At 22.5% G+C, this 19,109-nt stretch overlaps 2 protein-coding genes across 3 annotated transcripts in view; both read left to right on the top strand.

Moving 5' to 3' along the window:
• The window catches only part of LOC107993170 (CCR4-NOT transcription complex subunit 6), a 587,279-nt gene that overhangs the window by 419,458 nt on the left and 148,712 nt on the right, over positions 1-19,109 (top strand). The gene's annotated exons all lie outside the window — the stretch shown is intronic.
• The window catches only part of LOC107993215 (CCR4-NOT transcription complex subunit 6-like), a 355,976-nt gene continuing 347,179 nt past the window's right edge, over positions 10,313-19,109 (top strand). Inside the window, exon 1 of the mRNA XM_062076962.1 lies at positions 10,313-10,705. The gene's annotated coding sequence lies outside the window, so the exon portion shown is untranslated. The remainder of the gene's footprint in view (positions 10,706-19,109) is intronic.

The following is a 19,109-nucleotide window of genomic DNA, read 5'->3' as shown; positions in this document are numbered from 1 at the left end:
AATGCGATTGCTTTTGTTGTTTTATAACAAATTCGAGTTTGAAATCTCATTTGTTTTTTCTTCACCATTAATTTACTATCTTTAATTGAATGTACATTAATAATAAAAATATCAAATTATTTGAAATTATGAAAATTATAAGAAAAATATGAAATTATACATAATATAAATACATTCGATCAAATATTATCTTAAAATTTATCTTAAAATTGTGCTGCAATCTTGATTTTAACATTTAATTCGATTGATATTTTCTGATTCTTTCTTTAAGAAAAATTTTCATTTCTTTATGAGATTTCTTTATTTTGATATATATCAACAATTGAAAAAATAATTTTATTTTCTTTAAAAAGAAAATAAAAAATAATGAAAAATCAATATTGCCACGAACAATAGAATTCACAAAGTAAAGATCGTCATTTATTTGGCATTTCCACAACTTATCAACAACTAATTGATATTGGCATATTTATATTAATTATATTTGAATAGAAATGCATATATTTAACGACACCAGCATTTGATTAATTTAAATCATAATTTGTTCGATCAAGATATGATTGCTTATACGATGACAACGAATATTTATCGATTTCGTTTTATTACGAAATGTATAGACAATTGAAATTATTATGCCGAGATCTTCTGTTAAATGCATGACAGTTAGTCGATCAATTACCAATTAATTTTCAATATGTCGTCAAATAGACAATAATCTTAAAACTAAAATTCTTAAATTAACTTAAACTCTAATTTAAACGAAATGTAAACTTAAATCAAATTTTAAAAAAATATCTAATATTAAATATTAAATATGTGTTAAAAACATTTTTGCGCATATCTTTATAAATGTTGATAATATATTCAAAGTATTATTTCTGAAGTAAAATTTCAGGATTATCATTATTGATGAGTCGAGAATCTTACCAATCAATCAGAAGAATAAAACAAACTTTAAAATTTCTTGATGATGCATGTGAGATAGAGTAACTTTTATCCAAGTAATATGACCTAGAAAAGAAGGTCTCAGAAGATCGTGAGAGCGTGACACAGGAAAATCTAAGACACCCAGTATGCACGTATACCACTTAAAATAGGCATTCGTACTCGTGTTTTATCAGGAAAATTTGTATTTATTAATAATTAAAATTGATATACATTATGTCAATGTAATATATATATATATCTTTTAAGAAAATTTTACTTAAAGAAAGAATCAGAAATATATATATACAATGTATAATATATATTACGTGACACGTCTTTGTGTTTCCTCTTTCTCAAGAATTTTCACCAACATAGCGTATTGATGATAATTGCTTTTGGGGACTATTTATATTTATCGACAACAATCCTCCTTGCAATAAATTCCATTTTAGATGTAACAACTGTAAAACAAGAGATATCGAGGTCCCCTGTCGGCCTTCGCATAAATCTCAATTTCTCTTCGAACACAACATCGATCGTAACCGACACAACAGATTCTATAAACCACGAACTCCTGTTCACTTCACTTGTCAATTACTATTGATCAAGTGCCTACTTTGCTTGTCAAACTCTTTCGACATATTCTCGTGTCTTCATTCTTCTTGTATTAAAAAAATAGATCTCATTTATTATGTATTCTTTTTTTCATCTTTAAATGATAAATTCATATCTTTTTTTTTCTTTTCTTTTTTTTTTAATGAATAAATTTCTACGTTTTTCAAATTTTCTATGTTTGCATATTGATATCTCTTTTAAATCTTAATGTTTTTTTCTGTAATATTAATGAGATATTTTTGGATTAATTAAATACGAATAATATAATGTTATTAATATTTATTTTATATAATTATTTTATAAAATTTGATAAAATGAAATTTTATTTAAAAAAAAATGAAAGTGAACATTAATGGATAAGAGATAGAGATATCATTTACCATTACCATTACCATTATCATTATTCTGAGTGACACATATGTTAATTAATAAATTATATATAAAAAATACATATACGTATTTTATATATTAAAATATTTAATATTCGATATCAAAATTTCAGAATAACTTTAATGATTTTATTTTGTCGATACAAATAGAAAATGGGACTATTTTTCAAAAAAAATCCATATTCCACTTTTTATAACTTTTTTATCTAACCTTATAACGTTGCAAAACAGGTTTTGCAGATTCATGTTAGTTATATACATACTGAATATTTTATCGAAATTAGTTGATACAAAAACAAATGATAATTGAAAAATCTATAGATTTTAATTTATAAATTTATAAATATTGATCTATAGTACTTTTTTTTAAATACTATTTTAAATAATTTTATTTTAGCTTATTAGCGAAAATCTCAATTAATCATTTATGAGAAATAGTTTCTTGATGTTGAACCTTGCGTTAATTATCTTTCCGCATCCTAGTTGATTTTGGCAGGTTTACATGGTTTCAGATAGTTCTAACCACATTCGGTTGAAGTTACGAAACACATGTAAAACATTGAGTAACGAGTAACATATAGAGACATGGATCGATATTTCAATAAAATTCTTTTCAAATTTTCCCATGTTATTTTTTTCTTTCTTAAAGAAGACGGAGATTAACGGACGAATAAATAAAAGAATGAGAAGAAAAAATGTGGGATAGGATTTAAAAGATTATTTTACTAGAGTTAGTTAAGGGATTTATTATATTTTTTAAAAGTTTAATCGATCGACCTTTAGACAATCAGTGAATATAAATTAGTTTATATTGTTTATATTGTAGATTTCTTCGTTTTTTTTTAATATTATATATTAAGTTTGTCATGTATTTATTTTTTAATATTTATATTTTAATGTTTTGGATGCTGACATATTGATAATATACTATTCATAATCAATATACTTTAGCTAATTTTAATTTGTATTAGATTTATTATTTATTATATTACATTTATTAATTATTGCATTATAAAGAAATTCAAATTAGTTCAGGAATTTAGATTAAGTTCAGAATTAATGTATCTAGTATTACGTAAGTATCAAAAAAATATAGATAAATAATCCAATTTCATATTTTACTATGAAATAAAATTTTGAAATGATATAGTACGATATAATATTACCTGAGGAAAAATATGTTAAAATCAAATAAGTGTGACAGTCAACGTATTAACTTTCGAATCACTGGTCAAAGAGTGGTCGACCCGGATCACTTTTGACCCATATCTGAGTTGTAGATACTAAATATTATTTATGCCGTCAAAAACATGGATCAAAAGTGATTGGATGAGAATTAAAATAGTTTTATAAAATTGATAAATTGATTAGATTGATAGATTGAACTATTGCAAATATTCCTTTTTTTAAGAAAGATTATTAAGTTTATTGAAAACTCAAATACTTAGAAGAACAAATATTTAGAAATCCAAGCATAGAATTCAAAGATGTTCCAAAAATATCATCTTACAATCATTTCAATATGTATTTAAAGATTAAAGAATTAATAATTTCATCAATTTAATATCAATATTTGACATTTCAATTTTTTCAACTATAAATTTAATTCCATTGAAATATTAAATTCTGCTTGAAATTTATTTAATTTTAAATTTGCTGATGTGAAAATCAAAGTCAACGTTTCTTCTCTTGATTAATAATTTGATCATTTTTAACTGTATAAATAATAAATAAATAAATATTTAACATTTAAAATTATTGTCATTAAGAATAATATGTATTATAAGTCTTAAGAATAATTTGTACTATAAATCTAAATCAAATTTAATACAAAAAATTTGTTTCATAATATCCAAATGCTAGTTGTAAAATATAATGGTTCAATATTCAAGAATAAATACTTGAAAATGTTAAAGAATTTATTTAGATATTAAAGTATTTAGATATTAAAATGAATCGAACATTATATTTCATTTTTATATAATTCTACATATATTTTATTTTAGTTTTATCACTTGTAACTAAAATAACGAGTAAAATATTATCGATTTACAATATAATTTTATTGAAAATGTAAAAATATTTAATATTTCTAACTACGAATAATATTTATTATTTTATGAAACAATAAGAATTATATAATTTCCAAAAACTGTCAAGAAAATTAACTTTAAATAAATAAAAAATTTCTATTAAACTATTCAAACAATTTAATCATTCGTTTAATTTTTGATTTGAAAATACTTTTCCATTTCTCAAAGAGATTTCGAATATACTCTAATCTATTTAAAACCAACTTTCTTTTTCTCTCATAAAGAATTTAAGAATCTGCTCTCTAAACGTTAATTATCACATCCAACAATGAGCACGTGTTCGATCCCATATTCCCTCGTGGTATTCAAATTTTTCGCATTCGATGCAAAACCGTGTATGCACGGCCACGTATCCACCATCAGAGAGATTTTGAATAATCATCCCAGGTGGGCGAGCGTAATGGTGACGCGTAACGTGCACATGCGATGGATTCGTCGTTTGACACTTGGCCAGCACCCTCTGGCAGCCACGTAATGACGTTATATGTAGCCGGCTTACAATAACGATCGTTGATGCGTGGGCTCGACCAACAAACAAGCGTAACGGTAAAGAGACCCGTGTCGAATACGTTTCACTTAGCTCCTATTCGTTTCCTGAATCGTCCTCTCGGTTCGCCGCTCCTAATGGTAACGCAGAGTTATGTTCTTTCGTTACTGTCTCTCGTTACCAGTTGACTTTGTAGACTTATACGCGATTGTGTTGATTTTAACTCGCGGATTAAGAATTTACAAAGAAATTATGGAGGGTAACTCGAAAATTTTGATTTTTTGAAATTTTACAATTTTTCTTTTTTTTTTTTTTTTGGCCTATAATGAGTTTTGGTAAATATAAAAGTTGAAAACTGAATACAGGAAAATTATGAAAATGTTCGTTTTTTCCGTGCATATTTATTATAGTTTTCGGATAAGAGAATATTAAAGATTTTAGTAGGAATTTTATAAAAAATTTAATTTTATAAAAATTAATATATTTAATCAATTATATGTTCATGAGATACGCGTTTGAAGGATTGAAAGGAATATTGAAATGAAAGGAATATCTATTTTTAAAGAAAATATGTGATTATATAGTTAATACATTGATTAAAACTGATGTTGGTAGATTTTGGATACTTAAGTTTGCAATTCGCTGATTTTAATAAGATTTCTTCATTCTTGCAAAAAATAGAATATAATAAATTATTTCGAAGTTTAACTACTTATTTCTGAAGTATTCTGTAAAATAAAATAGAAACGAGACAAATAAAATAAAAGTGTACTTAATATACAGATAACTAAAATAAGAAGCTAAAACTAAATAAGATAAAGTTATTACGTGGATAATTTATAAATGACATAAGTAGTAAGTATATAATTTAGTTGAAAATGAAAGGGTTGAATGAAAGAACGTCAAGTTAAATGAGGCATAAATAAGTAATTTTCCAGTTCCACTAAATCTTATAAAATTATTAATTGCACGATCCTATTCTACTATAACGTTTGTATTATACGCTTTCCGAAGATAAAACGTCCATTAAACGCTCTAATTGAAGAAATTGAATGGTACATACGTAAATAACGAAAATATTCGATTATATCAAAGATTGTCGTAACAAACATGTTATAACCATATACCAAGTAGCAATAGCAAAATGAATGCATGTATCCATTTCCCCTGTAGCTATAAAGTGTGTTGGTCCATATCATCATGATATTACAACGTTTCTGAAATAACAGTGTAAGAACTATCTAAAATGATGGAATCGTCACACGCTTTTCATCCTGTTTGATAATACTAGTTCTACTTAACGACAATCATTGTATTATTTTAGGCTTGAGATGAGGGGATATCCAAATTGGAGGTTTAAGAGATAAATTTTAGGGAAAAACTATAAGAAATTTTGAGCAAAAAATTTTTTTTTAAATAATAATAATAATAATATATATAATGAATTAATTTGATTTGTGTAAAAAATTTTATGATCAATGTTTAAAAGAATACTTGAAAAATAATTGTTTTTGAAAATTCATATTTTTTTATTAAAAATATTTTTAGAGTTCAAACTACATATTTTAGCTTTTCGAAAATCCAGATTATTAACTTTGTTTGATTTTGAAATTACTATCTACTATCTGACTTATGAATATTCAAATATTCGATAACTACCTAAGAGAATAAAAAATATTTGACTGCATTTGCTATTCTCTATTCTCTATTCGTGTTAATATTTAAATACTTAAAACTTTTTATATTTATAATTTTTATTTTTATGTAAAATAATAACATTAAGGAGTAATTATTCAATTTTATTTAATACTATTAATAATAATATTACTAATTATAATATTACATATCAAATTTAAATGAAAAGATCATTGAATTATTTGATTTGATTTGATTTATCGAAATTTTCAAGTAAAAGAGATTTAATAAATAAAAATTTTATTAAAATTTTGCATATAGCATGAAAAATCAAAAAATATTATTTAAAACAATAAAAGCAAATTAATAAGAGTTAAAAGAAAGAATATAATGTTAAATGATTGATTTCTGATATTTTGTAATATTTTATAAATAGAAGAGAAATTCTTCAATTTAAAAAAAAGATAAAAAACTTAAATTTTTACATAAAGATTTAATTATGGTAAATTGAAATTACGAAAAGAAGAATAATAAATATATGTAACGAATAATTCAAATTAAAATAAATTTTATTTCGATTTATAAAAATTTTCGCAATGAAAAAAGACGAATAAAATTTTATTTTATACTTTTTTGTACTTTTATAGAAATTTTTGAATTATAGAGTTTGTCTAAGTATAATTTTTATTTCAACATTTCAAGAAATTTGATCTACAAATCTAAATTAGATATGTACTGTACATATTCTTTATACTATACAATCAATTTTACATTATATAATTAATTTATTCCCTGAATAACATGCAATTATTTATTATCTAAATTATTCACTATACTCATTCAATATAGTAATACTCTATAAACTTTATTTGCATACCTTTATTCTTATATAAAAACAAATATTTCCTGATAATAAGATTACGTCCAATTTAAAAATTGTTCATTTGCTCATATATAGTAATTCTACGTGGAAAAATTTCACGCTTACCTGGATATATTTATATAAAATTTTTCCGTGGTATCTTAAATTCGATTCTATCTACTAGTTCTATTTGATTTATTGGACACATAATGGTGAAATAAAAAAAAATCTCTATTTTCTAAAAGTAAAAATCATATAGAATATGGTTCTATCGTACGGTAGCTAAACCAAGGTGTATACAACCGTTTCCCCTTAACCGTATAACATTCATGCCACTGTTATCACCGTATTACAGCTTTGGTGAAATAACAGTTCAACATCCGCGTAATGCACATGAACATCGGTAAGCTTTCACTCCCACTCGATGTCCCCGGGTAACTTAACGGTAATCGTTTTACATTTTCAAGCCCAACGGGCGCCGAACGATTCAAGGAGAACTAGTATTTCATTGATAATTCACCCCGTGTCCCGACCTTTACGACTACAAGCTACGTACACAGTGTACTCATGGTGCATCTGTGTACTCACGCGCGCACTAACTTGACAGGGAACATCGAATGAATTCGTATATCGATAGTATTCATCATGGGTATTAATGCGATTCGTGCGTAATTATGTTAGTTATTACGTCGATTGAGCCATCTTTTGTTATTAATTTCATACGTTTCGCGTTATAATGACACGAATTGAAAATGACTCTTGATATCTTATGAAATATATTAACTTGTAGATTTGTTTATACTTTATTATATTTCGTTCGTTTCGTTCGTCGAAAAATGTTCGTTTCTCGTATTTTCAAATAAATTTACAAGAGTTTATACTGTCATATTTAATATTTGTCATCATTTGTATTTTATGATCTTGTTATTTGTGTCTCTTATTTACAAAAATAAGAGAAAGAAAAGGAAAAGGAAAAATATGTTGGCTCCATGTGAACGAATCTGATAGTCATTGTTGGTCGATACTGATATTATTGATAACGTTCAAATGATTCAATGCTAAAGAGATATTATTATGTATAAATGTTGATTTAATATGCAGTTTTAAATAAATTTGTATTATTTTTCGATATCGATCTAGAGAAAATATCTATTTGATGTTATACGATTTAAGATTTCCGATTTCTTTCATTTATAAACTTATAAACGAAGCAAGATTAAGAATTAATTATATCAAATTTTGACTATACTAATCGACATAGTGTTCTTTTTTTATTAGCTGTATTTTACTATTTTAAAAGTGTTATCTAAATTATGTCGCAAAAATGAAGAGATAAATATGAATAGATTAATTTATATCTATTTAATTTACAATTATCTACTCATTTTGAGGTTTTTTTTGAATCAATATCTGATTAATATCTAAAATAAAAGCTGAGATATCGAATAGGTATCAAAATATTCGAATATTGATATCTTTGAGGTATCAAATGGTTTATGATTCGGTATAGAATTGATGTCGTTTTAATAGATATCGATATTGAAAAATGATACCAAGTATCTAATTTTCATATGTATTGATATTGGATCAAAATTTATATGTGAAAAAAAAAAATATAATATTTTTTATATTAATAAATTTGATACCCATATTTCTAATCTCTGTTCTTGGCTAATTATAAATTATAATACTTGAAATTTATTATAATATTTAGAAACGCGTGAAAACATATGATAAAAATTGACTATTTAATAAAAATTGACTTTATGAAGAAAAATTTAATGAAAAAACTTGTTTTTATAAAATTTCAAAATTAATATAAAATTTTTGCATAATAATTTTCATTATTAAATAGTATCTAAATAAAATTATAGTCATTATATTGCACTAATAATGATTTCAATAATTAAGCTTGTTATAAGAATTTAAATGGTATAAATTTCAAAAATATTTTATATATTAAAGTTTCTTAAAGAATATAAGATTTTCTTTGTATTATGTGTACGTTGGTTCGAAAATAATATCAATTCTTTATATATATATTTTTCTATATTGTAAAAAATAACATCAAATTTATAGATGCAAAAAATATATCAATTTATTTTAAAATCATTTAAATTTTATATAAATATTATAAAGTAGTAATATTGTAAATGTTTCTATAATAAATGAAAACTGTCTATCATATTGATTTTTAAGTATTATTTATTTTATAATTTAAGATTCAATCACGAAATTTAGTAAATCAAAATTTATTGACATGACATGAATATATTTATTTGAAAAACATTATTTCAAAAATATTTTCATATAGATAATTGCATTTATAAAATTTTTTAAATATAAGGAATATAAGATATAATATAGGGAATATATAAAAATAGAAATATCTTATATCCAAATATTATACTGTTTAATGTAAATAAAAAATTGATACAATTTTTCTACCGATCAATATCTATATAAACAAAATTTTGATACTTTTGAAATAAATTTTTCAAATTAATATGTGTGTCGAAATTTTGATTTATTAAATTTAAAAATATTTTAGAAATACGTTCAAAATTATATTTATTGACATTAAAAATTCATGAAACATTGTTGAGACATTGAACAGATGATACAAGTTGATGCTGCGAGGACCCTTGGAATTGTATATTTATTAGAAACACATTTCGTATATAGTTGGAGTGGTCTTAGAACTTAAGACGACATTTTCTAACATACCAATCTCATTCTACTTGAGAAGAATTATTGCAAACACTCGCAGATCAGTTTCTTAAAAAGAACGGATTTGGTGAGTGGTATAATCTCTCTAATTTTAAAAATTTCTTTAAATTAGAGATATCGTTCAATCAGGGAGCTGGTCTACGATGTTATTGGCCGCTTATGTATCCTATCGAAGATTTCTATCTGAGATGAATATAGAGAGGGTTTTAAAGGGTACGAACATTTTGTCAGAATTTTTCGAACATCAGAACTTTTGTAACCTCTTTCTTAAACCTCCGAATTTTACATTTTATCTTCCGAATCTTGAATCTCTTTATAATTTCGAACGAATAGAATTTTAGAACCTTGTGAATTTAGTGATAAATGTAAACGTTTATTAACATATGAACTTTGTTCTTGATCGTTTTAGAATAGAACTTCGTTAACAGTAAACTTTGTAATAAATTAATTTTATTACTACATACCATAGTTCCGGGTACGAGTTGGAGCTAACAAACATAACATTGTACCAAGTTGCCACATCGAATACATATCATATTGACATTTAAATTATTATTCAAAATAAATTTATCATACAATATATTTGAAATTTTACAAAAAACTAATTATTGATACAACCTTTTCATCGACATTCGAAATATTTCAGCAATACATGCAAAATTATGTTTATTAGATTTATGAAACATAACATTGTATCGAATTGAATGTAATATCGAGTATTATATTATCGAATATTATCTTGATATTTCAGTTATTCATAGCTCTATTTCATCATCATTTAATTATCGATGTTACTTGTTCACGTTTGTTGTGTCACTTGATTCAGTATTCAGAAGTAACGTTAGATAACGTGCCTCTATTGATTTGTCAGTACGGGTAATGGATTTCGATGCATAACACAGAATGCCATGGAACGCATCCGTGTGGTTGCCAGCAAGGGATTAATACGGCTATTATGGAACGACAGGTATTCCATATGTGTCTGGTATTTCGTAAATGTTAGTGTAACTTGATCATACGATCGATACGAATATAGAATGTTTTCAAATATTAAAATATAACACAATTTCTTAAAACTTAGCATAAGATATCGATTTAAAAAATAATTTGTCATTTATACAATAGCTATAACTGTGATCGTTAATTATGTATAAGAACAACGTATACTTATATGTAAAATATATTATAAAACCTAATATAATTTCTCTTTTTTTAAATTATTATAATAATTATAAATTATTTATTGTACAAAAAAATTTTTTTATATAAAAATTAAAGATGTAGATTTTTTTTTTAAAAAATTGATATATAAAGAATATATAAAAAGTCAAGTTTTTTTAAATGAAAGCATATACATTTTTATCTTGACATATTTTTGATTTCCATTGGTTTTTTTTATTCATTTTTTTTATATATATTTTTTTATATTAGATTTGTATCTACTTTCTATCTAATTGCATTATACAAGCCATCTATGTGCAGTGATTACATATATTTAATCATATATTTTAATGATGAATACATTTTATGAATATATGCGAAATTTTATTTATAAAACTATTTTTATCAATTAATTAAAATCTCTTTCTGATATATTAATATATTTAAGATATTTTTAAAAAGTTGATTCAAAAGATCAAAACAAAACATAATAATTTCGGTTAAGATTTATTAATTAAATTATAAGCAATTGAAGTAAGATAATGTTATATTCTGTTTCCGTTTTCATTTAATGCAAATTTAAATTGTCTATAATTATATTATAACTTTTTATAAAATTTTTTATAAAATAATATAAAATTATTAGTTTAGTTCATATTTTAAGGTAAATTATATAAAACATATTTAATGAAAGACTTATTGTATGTAACACTTGCTTTTTATGTTTTTCTTATCTTTTATATAATGAATTTCATAAAATTTAATTTATATTTTATCATAAATCGTATAAAACATATTTAATGAAAGATTTATTGTATGAAGTAAACTCGCTTTTTATGTTTTTCTTATCTTTCATATAATGAATTTCACAAAATTTAAATTAAAAATATTTTCTAAACAAATAATTTTATATTGTAATAGTTAGATTTAATAGTTTTTTTTATACAAAATATATGATTTTTATATATATTCTATATATATCCTATTATATATATTATATATATCCTATATATATCTTATATATATTCTATATATGTCCATTTGCAAAAAATTAATAACTTATTCTTCTATATTATGCAATTTATGAAACATTTTTTTATGCAATAAAAATTATTTATAAATTATTTAAATTGATTACGTTTTGTTATTCACCATACAAATATAAATATTGGAACTTAAATGATATATTTAAAATAAATAGCTTTATGTATATTATTACATTTATTAAAATTAAACTTTTTTGTTTATGTTTAATTATTAAAAAAAAACTTGAAATCTATTTTGATTGTTTATATAAGTTTAAAGAAAAGATAAGTTTGGAAACAAATGTGCTAAAGTTAATAGCTTTTTAATCATGAAATATTCAATTTATATCATAAATAACTTAATATAATCGAAATGTTAATTATATAAAATATAAATTATATAAAATTGTTTTTTCTTGAAAAGTTATATTAGTCATTTCTGCTATTATACGAAAAAGGAATTTTAGCAAGAAATTTTAATTATTATTTTTATTTAATTATTTCAAATATATAAAATTAATTATTTCGAAATATATAAAATGTTTTTTATATATTTACAAATCTATTATATCGAATTATGGAGTTGTAATTTGCTATTATTCTATTAACGATAATTAATTAATCTATAAAATATATGAAGAATGTTTATGTTTTACTTATTCAATTATTATATTTTCTTTCTTTAAGTAATGGAATATTACAAATAAACTTTTAATAAAAAAAATAATTATATAAAAAAAAGACAGTATTTCAAATATATAACCTTTATATATAAATATAAATATATACAAATATTATTTTTAAATGAATATTTCAATAAAATATAAAAAAATAGTATTTTAAATAAGCAATTTTTAACTTTAACATCATTATTATACGACATATCGAATACATTATTATAATACAAAATATTCATTTAGAAGTTACAAAATTTGTTCCATATTCTTATATTACAACATATAAAACTTAATTTATGTTTGATTTCTATAAAATAAGAAATGAAAATAAAAATTGTTTTCATTGTCTTTTAATTATTTCAATTAAACGAAAAATAAATATATATTTCATTTATATTGAATTGTATTTATATTGAAAGTAAATAATATTTTTTTATGATTCATATATTAATTAAAATGGTATTTGTTTGTAGAAATATTTCAGCTTTTTAGTATTTGTTTTAATTTATCTCAAATTTTCACAATTATGTAAATAGGAATAATATTCAGTATACGGTAAAGAGATATTGTTTCTTATAAAATTAAACTTATATTGAAAAATATATTAGCAGATAACTATAACCTAGTCACAATTTCTTAAGATTAAATTCCAGCATTGTTTTCTACTTTCTTCGACCATTAATTTCATCATTTATTCATTAACTTCAGAATTTCTCGGTTTTCATTCAATCCATTTTTCTGTGTATTATTATTTTTTCGTTTTTATACTTATTCACAAATTTTCCATAACCGCACTACATGTATGTAAAAATATAACTTTTAATTTATAAATATTGATAGTATTATACTTTTCAATCCATTTCAAATTTTCCCAATTCCGCTCGCAGTTAACCATTCATCTTCGATCACCATCATCATATCGAACTATAGTGATATATCCAAACAATCGTAATGATCGTGACAATCATGAACATCTATTATCGGAGAATCGAAGCAAATAGGAAGGTTGATGGTTCGCGCCCGTGCAACAGAATTCGATATGACGCATTATGGAAGCCCAATGATGCGGTGCTACGAAGGAATTAATCCAAACTCGGTCGGTAACTATGCCGCGTGCGCAATATCCCTCGCTGAGAGCGACTCACGTGCCGCTGCTGTTCTCGCCCACACGTTTATAAATCCCCCCGCGGTTGATTCTCCATCCCCGTATACCGTTTCTCTGCCCCTTCACTAGATCAACATTGCCTTTCGTTTCGCTTCTCGTTCAGCCTTCTCTTCCTCTCCAGCTCTCTCTTCTTTCCTATCTCTTGCGTTGCGAGCATTCATCCTAGTTAGAGCATACCACTGGGCCCATTATATCTCCCACTGATTTGAATTTAACGGTTGCCAGACACTGGCATTGTGCGTATGTCGCATGCCTCCCGCAATGTGCTCCAAGATTCTTCCATCTCCCTTTCGCTCGTTTATTTGCACTCTTCCAGCGAAACTGCATCGTTTGCACCTATCCCTTCTCTTGGCCATCCAATAGCGCGATCGACGAGATAATTGCGCACCGTATAATTTAGTCTAGACTTGACTCTAAAGTGCTTCTCGGCATATCGACGTTTTATTAGTTTTATGGGTGTTCTTGTATGAAACGAGTTTAGAATTATTTTTTAACGTGCTTATTAATGATTGGACTATCGATTTTATTTTTGTTACTGGTATATAAAAAATAATGGATTTGTTTATTTTATCGTAGGTAACTGTATTTTCTTTAAATGTAAATAATAATCCTGTTTTTAACTCTTGTTTTTAACTTGAAAGAATTTAAAAGAATTGCGAAATATTTATATCATATTATGAAGCGTGCATGATATATGCATGATCGTTAAATAAAATATTTGAAAATTTATTTTTCTTAATAAATTTTTTTTAGTAAAAATAATGCAATAAACACAAAAATTTTATTTTTGAGGAATTTTAAAATTTTTTTTACACATTTTTAGAATTTTTTTTATTTATGGTCTTGATAGATTCTTAAATCGTAATTGTATCACATTATAAATCAAAATTTTTAAAAGATTCTTAAATTTAGACTATAAATAAACCAGAAACAATTCTCAGGATCGAAAGAAAGTTGCGCTATGTTGCCTAAAGCGATACTTTTTCACTAATTCACATCCTCACGATTGAGAAAAAAATGGGTTAAAGATGTACAACGTGGAATGAGGCGATTTCCGGTTGCGGAAATGAATTTTAAATTGGCGAACACTAATGGTTGGTGGCGTTAATCAATCAGAAACTTCTAGAAAAAATATGAGTTAGCGAAAGCTAAGAAAGAGTAACAAATCTTCTCGAAGTTTTCTGCAGAGTTGTATAAGCCTTTATTTAAAAAAATAATGAAAAAATAAAGTAAACAAAAATTTGAATATTATAATAATTTTACATGTAAACAGCTATTTTTTTAACAATGAACTTAGTGAACTTTTCTCTAATTTTTTTTTCTTTTTTATTATCAATTATAAAGAGCAATAGAGAAAAAATATTTCATATATTCATTCGAAAGAAAAGGATAAAGAAAATCATCCATTTTTAAATTAAAGTAAATATCTTGAGTAAATATTGTTTTATAATAACGAATAATGTTAACAAAAACAATGATTATGATAACATTAATTGCTTTTATCTGATGGCATTATGTATTGGCAAATTCAAATCGAATTTTTAAAAAGTATTTAGCTGTACATTTAAATATTATAGAAAATTTACAGGACATAGGAACATTTTATATATTTATAATATATTTTTGAACTAAAAGTTTTTATAATATTAATAAATATTATAAACATTTATAGTTTTTAGAATTTTTATTTTCTTTTGCGTTCAATAGCCAAAAATATTATAAATTCTTTCCAATATAAATAATGAAAATTGATTGTATCAAAGAGTATTAAAATAAATATAAAAGTAATAAAATGAAAAAATCGTGATCGTTAAATGCATTTCAGTAAAAAAAAAGGCAAACTATTATGATACAATAATAATTCAATAATTGCTATATATTACTCCTTGAAACAATTTAGTCAATTTGTAATAACAGTAAATTAAATTTAATTAAATTGCAGAAATTAAATATGAATTAATAATTAGAATTTTACTTAATTTAAAATCAATGGATCAGATCAAACTTATCTATTACAATATTTGCTAACCTATAAACATACTAAAAGTAAATACATGATACTTGGATGTATATATATCAATTAAATTTTAATTATAATTAAATCTATTAGTGTAATTTTTTAATTTTGCTATTAGCAATTAATCAATTTAACATATATAAGATCAAGAAATTATTTGACCTATGATAACAGATTATATATAGTAAGAAATATTTAAAAATCTAATATAAAATAAGTAGAATTATAAATAAGAATGTATCTTTAATAATATTTTTTATATAAAAATTAGATTTTTATATTTTTATACTAATAAAAGTAATATGAAATGCTTTTAGTTATTTTTTACGTTTTATATTAGAATCGACTAAATTTTTGGATTTTAATTTATAAATTGCAATAAATATTGCAATTAATTCTGCATGATTTAGATTCGAAATCTTTAAAGTTTGAATTTACAAAATCTTTAATACATAGCGCAAGTGTCACAAAAATACATGGAAATTATGTAGATTAGTTTTAAAAAGAACAAATTATTATAAAAAATAAATAATTTAATTATAAAAGAAAAGAAATTTTATTATTAGGATGCAATATAAAATATATAATTAATTTATATTATATTTATTTATGACTTTATGTAATATCTATTAATAATGATAAGTAAATTGTGTAATAATAATGTAGTAATAATGTAGTGAAAAAAATATAAAATTAAAATTAAAATTAAAAAAATATGTAAAAAATATAAAATTAATTTATATTGTATTTATTGATGATTTATTTCTTGCAATTGCAAATAAAATTTTAAGTTTAATTAACATATGAATGTAAATAATTTAATAGTATGATAAATATTATACTATTAATTACATTAATAGTATAATAATAATATAATATAATAAATATAAAATTTATATTGTGTGTTTACTAATCACTTCTACTAACAAATAAATAAGATTTTTAATTTAATTAAGATATGAGTGTAAATAATTTTAATTTCAGAAATGTAATAGTAACTATATACTTTGCTGCATTTGTAAAATGACTAATATTTTACAAAAATGTAAAATTGAGTTCGAGTAATTTTTTTTAAAAAAACAAATTTTAATATTATGTATACAAAAATTGTTTGTAAGAATGATAAAGTTTTGAAGCAAAAAATTATTAATAACAATTAATTAAAAATTTTATAATTGCAATTTTATGATTTAATATTCTTTTTCAATGGTTAAGATATATTAAATTTTTTAAATCAACTTTAATTAATCTTATTATCGATAATGCTATATTAAAAGTCTTATTAAAAATTCAATTTCAGACAAATTAATATTAATGTTTTTTGTCACATTGAAGAATTTATTACTATATTATTATTTTCTATTAAAAATATTATCTTTTATACTTTACATTTATTTTCCATTTTTTATTCATTTATTCATTTGTTACATTATTAGCAATTATATTATTTATTTTACTAAAAGTTTGAATTTACAAAATCTGTACTGATCTGTATACTGGAAATATTTATTATATTGGATGTTAAAATTCATAATCGATAGATTTTAAATCTTAAATAGAATAAAATTCTATAGTGCGGAATTATACGAGACTCATAAATGACGTAATTGTATGGGATACGATTATTATGTGTAATTCAATCATGTAATACATTCATATTGTTTCCAATTGCAAAATACGTTATGTAGCTTAAATCCTTTGGGATTACTTCATTATAAGTATAATATGAATTATTAATGCAAAATATAAATTTTCCATCGAATCTTGTAGCTAAATCATACATGGTAAATTAAAATTGAAGGATTGACAGATTTTGATTAATTGAAATATAATTTATGAAAATACTATACATATTTATACATATATATATTTTTATGCATATATATATTTTTTTAAGTTTTATGTTAAAAAAATTATTTCTTTTTTCGATTTATTTGCATATAAAATCATCATCTAATCATCTTGTATTTTATTTTTGTATTTTTGTATCTTGATTTTGTATATAATTTGCATATATAAAAGAAGTTATTCTTATCTGCTTCTATCAAAATCTGGAAATTTATTTCCAATAATAATTTAAAAATAATTATTTCAAATAACGTTATTTATTTTTGAACAAATAAATAAATTAAAATAAATAAAATAAATGATTGTGTTAGAAAAATGAATTGAATATTAATTTCAAAATTCATTCTTGTGACAGACGAGGTATGTGAACTCGCGATATCGTAGATTCGGCTTGTTGGATTATCATAATACCATATATCGCAACGTGCCGCTTCCTAAATAAACATTTACAACCAACGGTGTTCGCATAATGTATTCGCACGTGATCTCCATGCAAACACACCATTACGTAGAATCTCCTGATTTGTTTATCGATTAGATCAGAACTTAAAGTGCATGTTAGTGCAATCTATGTGTCTATAATTTTGTGAAATTATTTGCAACGCATTATAATTACAAATCTTTGTATGTAGAATAAAAGAATATAAGACATGTGTTTAGTATGATAATATTTTTATGAAGAAGTGCAAATATTGCAATATTGAGGCAATAATTAAAAAAAAAACAAACAAACAATCATTTCAAAGTTGGTTAAAATACTCTTTTAAATAATAAATAATTTATTTATTATTATTAATTTATTTATTTATTATTAAATTTATTTTAAAATATAATATTCAAAATGAAATATTTTATTTTGTTCAATACAATAAATTTTTCATTTTTCAATAAAATTTATATTTTACTAATTATATAATTTATTCATATAATTATAATTAATTAATTTATTTAATAATTATTATTGTATGTTGTTATGATTATTTTTAGTGATTCATCAAATTCATAGATTCAAAATATTAAGAAAAAAATTTTAATATAATAAAAAATTTTTAATATAATAATATTTTATATATTTGGATTATAAAACTCTAAAAGTTATTAATAAAAAATTGTAACAAAGTTTTTATATAGGATATTTATAATATTCTTAAATTATATTTAGACAATTTATATTACAATATCATATTACATATTACAATATTAATATAATATTCTTATTAAATAAAATTATTTCAGAAAAAAATGTTTTTCTATTGAATTTAATTATAATTTTCCATTAAATACTTTTCAAATTTATAAAATATTTTATGAATATTATGAATAACTTTGCTGAAATAAATAATGGTTTTATCATTGGTAATTATGTGTATTAATTACGGATATTATTATTTGAATAAAAATTTGAAATTATACTTATTCTGTTAAAATTATACTTAATTTTATGTTAATTTTGTTATTAAGTCAAAATTAATGCTACA

This window comes from Apis cerana, linkage group LG7 (assembly GCF_029169275.1).
Source record: "Apis cerana isolate GH-2021 linkage group LG7, AcerK_1.0, whole genome shotgun sequence".
In the NCBI taxonomy this organism is placed as follows: domain Eukaryota; kingdom Metazoa; phylum Arthropoda; class Insecta; order Hymenoptera; family Apidae; genus Apis; species Apis cerana.
The sequence above is the reverse complement of the archived record's forward strand: the minus strand, read 5'-3'. Positions and strand labels throughout refer to the sequence as shown.